At 43.9% G+C, this 7,574-nt stretch overlaps 1 long non-coding RNA gene across 1 annotated transcript; it reads right to left on the reverse strand.

Moving 5' to 3' along the window:
• Positions 1-2,508: 2,508 nt before the first annotated feature.
• Positions 2,509-3,260, reverse strand: LOC122363678. Its single transcript, XR_006253407.1, has 3 exons — positions 3,144-3,260; positions 2,821-2,898; positions 2,509-2,646 (listed from the first exon to the last, which is right to left on the reverse strand). It is a non-coding gene; the product is annotated as an uncharacterized LOC122363678 (long non-coding RNA).
• Positions 3,261-7,574: the final 4,314 nt, after the last annotated feature.

Raw genomic sequence — 7,574 nt, forward strand, 5'->3', positions numbered from 1 at the left:
GGCTCATCGACCAGTTATCTTGACATATCGTCAGCCAATCGGTTACTGCGAAAGTAACATGCAATTACCAAATCTGATATATGCACGGACATGTTTGGGTGGGGGAAAGCATCCATCAGATCCAATGCCTGACCTTCACAAAGCACATAGAAAGTAAGTTTCTACATCACTGATAGTCTGATAGTGACATTTCAATTTTCATGACATACGAGGGTAACTAAACATGACATCAGTGCAATACAGTCACTCACTAAATCTTGCCCGTCAATTTGGCCACAAAAATGTCGACAAAAAAGGACCCAGCTCGGTCTCTCAAAACTGCGCCACGCCGCTTGTGCCGATCAGAGCTGTCACCCAGCTAATCCAGCTGACCTAGTGGTGGCGGCCTTAGTTCGTGACACATCAGCACGCAACAACAAATACAAACAAGCAAACTCAAATCGCATTTGCATCCATTCGAAAAACTCGTAGAGCAATTGGCTAGAGCAAATAGTGGGTTGAAGGTGATACAAAAACGATAAGGAAATTGGGATAAGACCAAAGAGAGATTCAGCTCTAACGCATAACTCAGGTAAGGCGTACTTCTGTTTCGTAGACTTCTCCATAGATGGCGCAGGTGACGAGCGCCTGAAGTTAGGCTGTCCCGCAATAACCGAACTTGTTATGCAGATCAATTAATCAAAGTTTATTTCCGTCACCTTTCCTATTCTCCGTAAAACTGTTGATACATAACTGATCTCAACAATGTTATTTCTGTCTGGCAATACGGCATTGTTCCTGAACCTTTATTTTAGTTATCATTTCAGTCATAAATCCATCACTCGTAGTCTGCACTGCCACGGGCACCTACTGTTCTCCCTTCGTGCAGTCAGCATGGAACTAGCCTTTTTTAGGTCATTTTACAAGGTGTATACAGACGAATGAATGAATAACTTACTCCCGGAACTGGATCGCTAGCGCTCGAGTGGGCACGACGGGCGGCTGTGCGAGGACCGACGAGAGATAGGCCTCCGAGATGCGCTGGATCTCCCGTCGGTCTTCCACAGACATGGTGGTCTCCTGTTTGCGGGCCTCGCGGGCGGCTTTGCTCAGATGGAGCTCTGAATGTAAGAGATATTAGAGTTAGAACAAGCATGCAACTCAACGTTGGAGTGACCAAATAGACGGTGCATGATCGTCACTGGTAAACGGGTGGCTGATCATCACGGACATATATTTATCAGCCGAACAAGCTATAACAATATCACCTATATATTTTTACTCATTTTTCTTAATCGAAGACATTCAAACGTATTAGCTAAAGACCAACAGGCTATGCAAGAATATTCAAACATGCAGTAAACAATTGGAAACGTATTTAAATGTGTCAGTTAATCGATAGACGACCCTTACCTCTGCGATGGCGCCTCGATAGGCCCAGCAGGCCGTCGTTAAACTCCGTGAAGGCGCTTACAACACTTTTGCACCGAAGGCGCCACGCGCCCTCCTTGACGCGGGTGCAAAAGTGAGTAAGCGCCTTCCGAAATTTGGCGCCGTTCTGGGGCTGGCGTTTCAGCGTGGCGCTGACCACGTCCATGATCTGCCTACGGCACATTAGGGAGGTAGTATCTAACAATATCTAACGTTAACAACTCCGCATGCTGAGTACACACCCTGCCATTGGTCAAGGCATGTCAGACGAAGCCATTCTATCCCAGCAGGGAGCACTTATTTGTGCAACTGCTAAGTGATAAAACAAAGCATATTTTCTGAATTAGTCATTTGAATATTTCCAATAGGCTTGACATTACAACGTATTGACCTCTAACTGACCTAAGGTCAGTGACATCAAAATCCGAATTAAACGTTATACAAATCCGTGAACTTAACACATCCTAAAAGTTTGAAGGAAATCAGTCAAAAACTCTGAGTTGGATAGGTGCATAACGAAAATTGGAATTTGACCATGACCGTGTACCGGTTTTTCTGACCTGGTGTCCTGACCCAAGGCCACCCGGACCTGAAATTTTCAGGTCATATGTAAAAACGTTGCCCAATAGGCTGTGTCAAATTTGGCGGCGCTGCGCCTTGCCATATTTAAGCTATCTTTGAAAAAAAAACTTTAATGGTGGGGGCTCACATCGACCGCTCCCCCCTCCCCGCCTGCCAGAGGTTTAACCCTCCTAGCACAAATACATAGTTTATAAATGATAATCTGAACTGACCCTGGCGAGGCTGGCACTGTCGAGCACGATGGATCGCCAGTCCATGTCGGCCGGCAGCTGCGCCAGGTCCAGGATCTGGGCCAGCGCCAGAGCCCAGTAACGGCTGGTCTCGGTGTACTGCAGGCCAATCCGAATTCCGTCAAACAGCCGAATTTCAGACATCCAAACCTAGCTCCCTGCAGCTCTAAGATTATCCAATGAATTAGCAAATTTGCAAAGGCTTGAACGCAGGACGTCCAACAAGTAGGTTCACCAGTCCCAGCACTCCAGTAAACTTAGCAACGTTAGGTTAGCTTACCTCTCCGTGATGGGAAAATAGGGGGTGGTCAGGCCCATCCAGGCGGATGGAGGCCTGGAGCACCCGCTCCGGGTGCGCCTCCCCGGGCAGGAGGGCCTCCTCCTCCTGCAGCTGGGCGGCGCGCTCCCGGCGGCGGATTGCCGACTGGCGAAGGCACGTACACGCATTTACAACGTTAGTGACAGAGCCAGGGGAATCATCGTTAGTTAATGACAGCTTAGGCAGCAAACCGACATACAGAGTTAGAATTTTCATCGGAATATTTATTTGAGTATAGTGCATGCATTATATACGAGTGTTGTCAGCATATTTACACACCAGCACGGGCTCTGCGGCCTCCGGAAGCAGCGGCGCTCTTAAGCGCTGGGCCGCCCGTTCTGACGTAGCGCGGATGCACTGGAATAAAAGAGAAATTATTGAAATTCATCTTGTCATAATTGCGGCTCATTTGCTTATTTCAAAACGACAACGTTTTTCGGTCGCGGATGTCATTCCGTCGCCTTTATATTTGTTATATTGTCACTATATTGTTAACGACTCAAGTTGAAATAGAGAGAGCATCGCACCAATCCCACCCATTCAGCGACAACATTCATTCAATTAGTGGACAACAGCGAAGACGATGCAAGCTTTGCACTCACCAGTGTTCGTGCTGCGCGATCCCGTTGGCGCAAGTCCGGCGCTTCGGAGCTGCGGTGGAACGTCTTCAGGTGATACCTAAAGTTGTCCCTCCCGCGCTCCCCCACGCCAAAGGCGCGGGTGGCCGGACACGCGGGACAGACGACCTGAAATAAGTACAAATACTTTTAAAACCCGCGCCCCGTAGGAGGGGGGGGGCGAAACGCCCCCCCCTGTCCTTTTCCGTCGATATCTCCTAAACAGCTGGAGATATCGCCACCAAACTTTCAGGACCCCTTTGGGCATCAATTTTACACATTGTGACCAAAAATTTTTCCAGAGGCTATGATAGGTTGGCCACAAATGACGTCATGTTCTGCCATTTTTGACCGAAAAAAGACCTTCGCGAGAAGAGCTCTCAGGACTACAGCTTTCAAGATACAGAAAAATGAGTAAGACATGAAAGGTATAGAATTGACAGGGCTACAAAACCGCTATCTCGGATTTTTGAAATTTTTGAGTTTTGACCCCCAAAAATAAAAAATGCGATTTTTGGTTATATTAGCCAAAAAATCCAAAAAGTTTTTTTAGTTTCGAAAAAACCGGAATATATGTGATAGAACTTGCCGTCTTCTATCTACATACAAAATTTCAGATCGATATCTCGTTTTTTTGGCCAAGTTATAGCGAAAAAACTTCAAAAATGATGACGTCAAATTTTCAAACTCAATTTTTGGCAATTCTAGACCAAGTAGGACAAAACAAAGACCACCATTGTACTCCCCGTGACGAGATGCATCGAATCGATACCCATTTTATGCAAAAATATCAACTTTGAAATTTGACCTTTTATGACCTGACCTTGACCTGACCTTCACCAAAACGTGACCTTAGCTGGCCCCAAAGGCTGCCTGACCCACATAATCGCATTTGTCATGTAAAATGGACCATAAAACATGTATCACACGACACTTTCATATTGTGACCCCCCAGTGACCTGACCTCTGTGACCTGACCTGTTATCAGTGACCTCAGATAGCGAAGTATGTGTTTGACGAACAATGTACCATCGATGGTTTTCAATAACTTACCAATTTACCCGATTTCACAACACATTTCTTGAAATGCCTGTGAACGGTGAAAATCCGAACTTTGACCAGACCTGTGACGTCATCGGGTTGACCTAGGTCAATGAAGTTTCGTCACAAGGTAGTTCCTTGGTGGGGCTATCGAACGCCGTTTGAATTTTAAAAATCGGCCGGTAAACTTCCGAGTAGAGATGCACCAAATTTGCAATTTCATTACCCGCCCCGCCCCGCAGCTACCCCTTGCCCAACCACAACTACCCGCAAGCTGATTTTGGCTGAGCCGAACCCGCTAAAAACCCGCAATTTTAAAAACCTGCCTTTGCAAGGAAAAAATACAGCTGGGTCAATGCTAGAGCTATATAAACCTTACTTGCTTCATTGTTGTGCAGAAAAAGACAGCCAAACAAATAGTAAGGACTTGAAATTGCTATGCTAAGTCCTCAGGAAGTGCACACTGGATAATGGAAAACGAATAATGCATCAATACATTTGAAATTCCTTTCTGAAAAGAATTCAGTAAAATCTTTCTCTCACCTTACCCTTCAGCATTGGCTGAGGATCAAAATTTCACTCTGGTTCCTCTCAATGTTAGGCTTCTGGAATGATACTGTTATCAAAATGAATGTTGATATAAAAAGATATGCGATTTCCAGTTAAAAATAAATAGTGACACGGTGAATAATGCGTATCCAGTCGATCTACACATAAAACAAATCATGCAAAAGCCCAGCAAAAACCAACTAACCAATGAACCACGCATTTTTGGAAACATGCGTCAGAAGCGTCACCAACAGCTGATTGTAAGGAATGTTACAGCGACTAAATTATTGCAGCCGTAGTTAGTGCGAACTTGTTGCGAAAACACCGTTGTATAATGCATATTAATGTGCCATTCTGATAATATTATTTTACACAACAGCTAAAGTTTTACAATTCAGAGGTTAATCACCGGTTAGGAAATAAAGAGACAGTAAATACTAAATAAAATGTAATAATTTTATAGTTGGTCTTGGTAATGCTCTCCGGCTGATCCTCTCTCGGCAATCGGCATACAAATGATAAGGACGTAAAAAGACAAAAGAAATAAATGCGACCAGCTACGTGGTTTTGTAACATGTATAACTGCTATTTTGAGGTATTCAAAAACCAAGACAGAAAAATTGATTGTAAAATTATTATTGCGTCATCAATGACAGCTTTCCTTCGCTTCAGAGACCAAAATTGACGCAGTAAATGCCAATCCTTGTCAGAATGTCGAAAGTGCGCCAGTATTGTATTGCGTTATGTTTGGGCCGCATGCCAGTCAATATTTTGATTTTTTGTAAGGGCAATTGCAGGTAATTGGTGTGTTATTTTCGTAATGTAGGGTGGGACAGAACATAGAGTAGGATAGGTAATCAATGAATTTGCATCAATTTTTTTTAGCTCTGTTTTATGCCGACCAGACGCAAATAAAGTAACATGTGGCATTTGTTCTGATTTTCAACATCAACAATAACATCTCATTTTAGTCTGGGCTCTTCCATAATGTATATCTAGTGCACGCTGCACATAGACTTCAGTTCAGCTTCCTATAAGTTTGCTTTCAGGTTCTTTAATGTTTTATGGAATGCTTTCATCAGCATTTATTTATGCTTTGTAGTTTGTTGTTTGTACCCTGGTTTGGTCATTGCTAGACTGTAGATGCTATTGATGGTTGTTTTCAGTTTTGCATTTGAAATTTGCTTCCTTGATATATTTTTATATTTGGTTCTGTTTTAAAAGTTGTTTTGATGAGTATTGTATTGTTAACCTGAGCAAATGCACTTGGCATTGTGTTTTGCATCTAAAAAAAAATAATAATAATAATTATAGGTTCTAAAGTCTGACCGCCAAATACCCGCCACACGACAAGTTTTGCTTCTCGAACCCGCCAAAAACCCTGCGGGTTTTGAAAACCCGCAGAAAGCGGGTTTGCGGGTTCAAAAAGGGCATCTCTACTTCCGAGATCTTAGGGGGGGGGCCGTTTCGGCCCCCCCCTTACGGGTGGTAGGGTCCGCCGGTAGCCCTACGGGGCGCGGGTTAACCCTATTAGTGGCAGGGGGGGTTGTTTTTATCCACCCCTCAGGTTTTTCGGGAATATCTCCGAAACCGCTGAAGCTACGATGCTGAAATTTTCTGACTTTTCCTAAAACTAAATTGGGCACATTCCCTGAAAATTTCAAGTTCATAACTTTACCAGGGGCGGCTCCAGAGCACTGGGAATTGGGGGGTCCTATTCGTGAAGCGAGTCATTTGGGCGAAGATCACGATGCTGCACCAGTTTTACGAACAGTGAATGAAAGGTATCATGTGATAACATATACAAAGTTATTGTGCATCCTCTTTTGACTCGTTTTTGATATAATAGGCGGATCCAGGCGTCCAAAAAGGGGGGTTATTTTTTACCTCCCAACATAGGTGCCCTGACACCGCCTATGCATGACCAATACAATTTTAGTCGTTCTCTCATAAGAAAATTGTAACATAACAAGACCATTGCCACCCTTTTTAGAAACAGTACCAAAAAAAACTTATTTACTATACTTTTTGTGTACCCCCAATCTCAATGATCTGTATCCGCCTATGATTTTTGAAAATGCATATTTTTAGGATCCATGTGAATACCTGGTTCATTCTCTATCGATCGGCAAAAGTTGCGTTAAGATTGGTTCAGAAACCTGGCCGTGATAAACAGTCTAAAATGTATCTGCAATTTGCCCGTTTTTACCCCCCTCTACCCCCCTATTGACATTTTTTAATTTTGTTCTTTTTTAGAAATGTAGATCTCGTTGAGCCAAATCGAATGCCGTTTGAATTTTGAAAATCGGCCGGTTAGATCTCGAGATATCAAGGGGGGGTCGTAAACAGCCCCCCCCCCCCTGCCACTAATATGGGGTAGCCAGGAGCCTGCCACTAATAGGGTTAAGAGACGCGTAAACCCCTTGGAGGTTTTACGTGATGTAATTATAAACGAATTTTATACATTGTCCTGAGCAATAAAAAGATCGTGTTTAACTAAAAGTGAAATAATTGATATGCTGTTTCTGACAAAAATTGCAACACATTAAATGTGAATAGTTGAGAGAACAATTAAAATGAAACATACGTTTCCGGAGCGGAGTGCACGAAGAGGCGGAATTCTCCGTGGCGGTGCAGGTCGCGGGCGGTGGCGAAAAACTCCGCCTCTTCTGGCGATCCCGACTTTTTTAGATATCTCGCATGGGCCCGTATCCTGTCTGCTGTGGAGTAAAATCCCCCACAGCAGCAAGGCACTGACTCAAGCGGAGCTGGCTCTGAAATGTGAAAATTTTTGGATCAAAGTTCCCCAAATAACTAATGAACAGT

This window comes from Amphibalanus amphitrite, unplaced genomic scaffold, assembly GCF_019059575.1.
Source record: "Amphibalanus amphitrite isolate SeventyFive unplaced genomic scaffold, NRLGWU_Aamphi_draft 000634F_arrow, whole genome shotgun sequence".
NCBI lineage: Eukaryota > Metazoa > Arthropoda > Thecostraca > Balanomorpha > Balanidae > Amphibalanus > Amphibalanus amphitrite.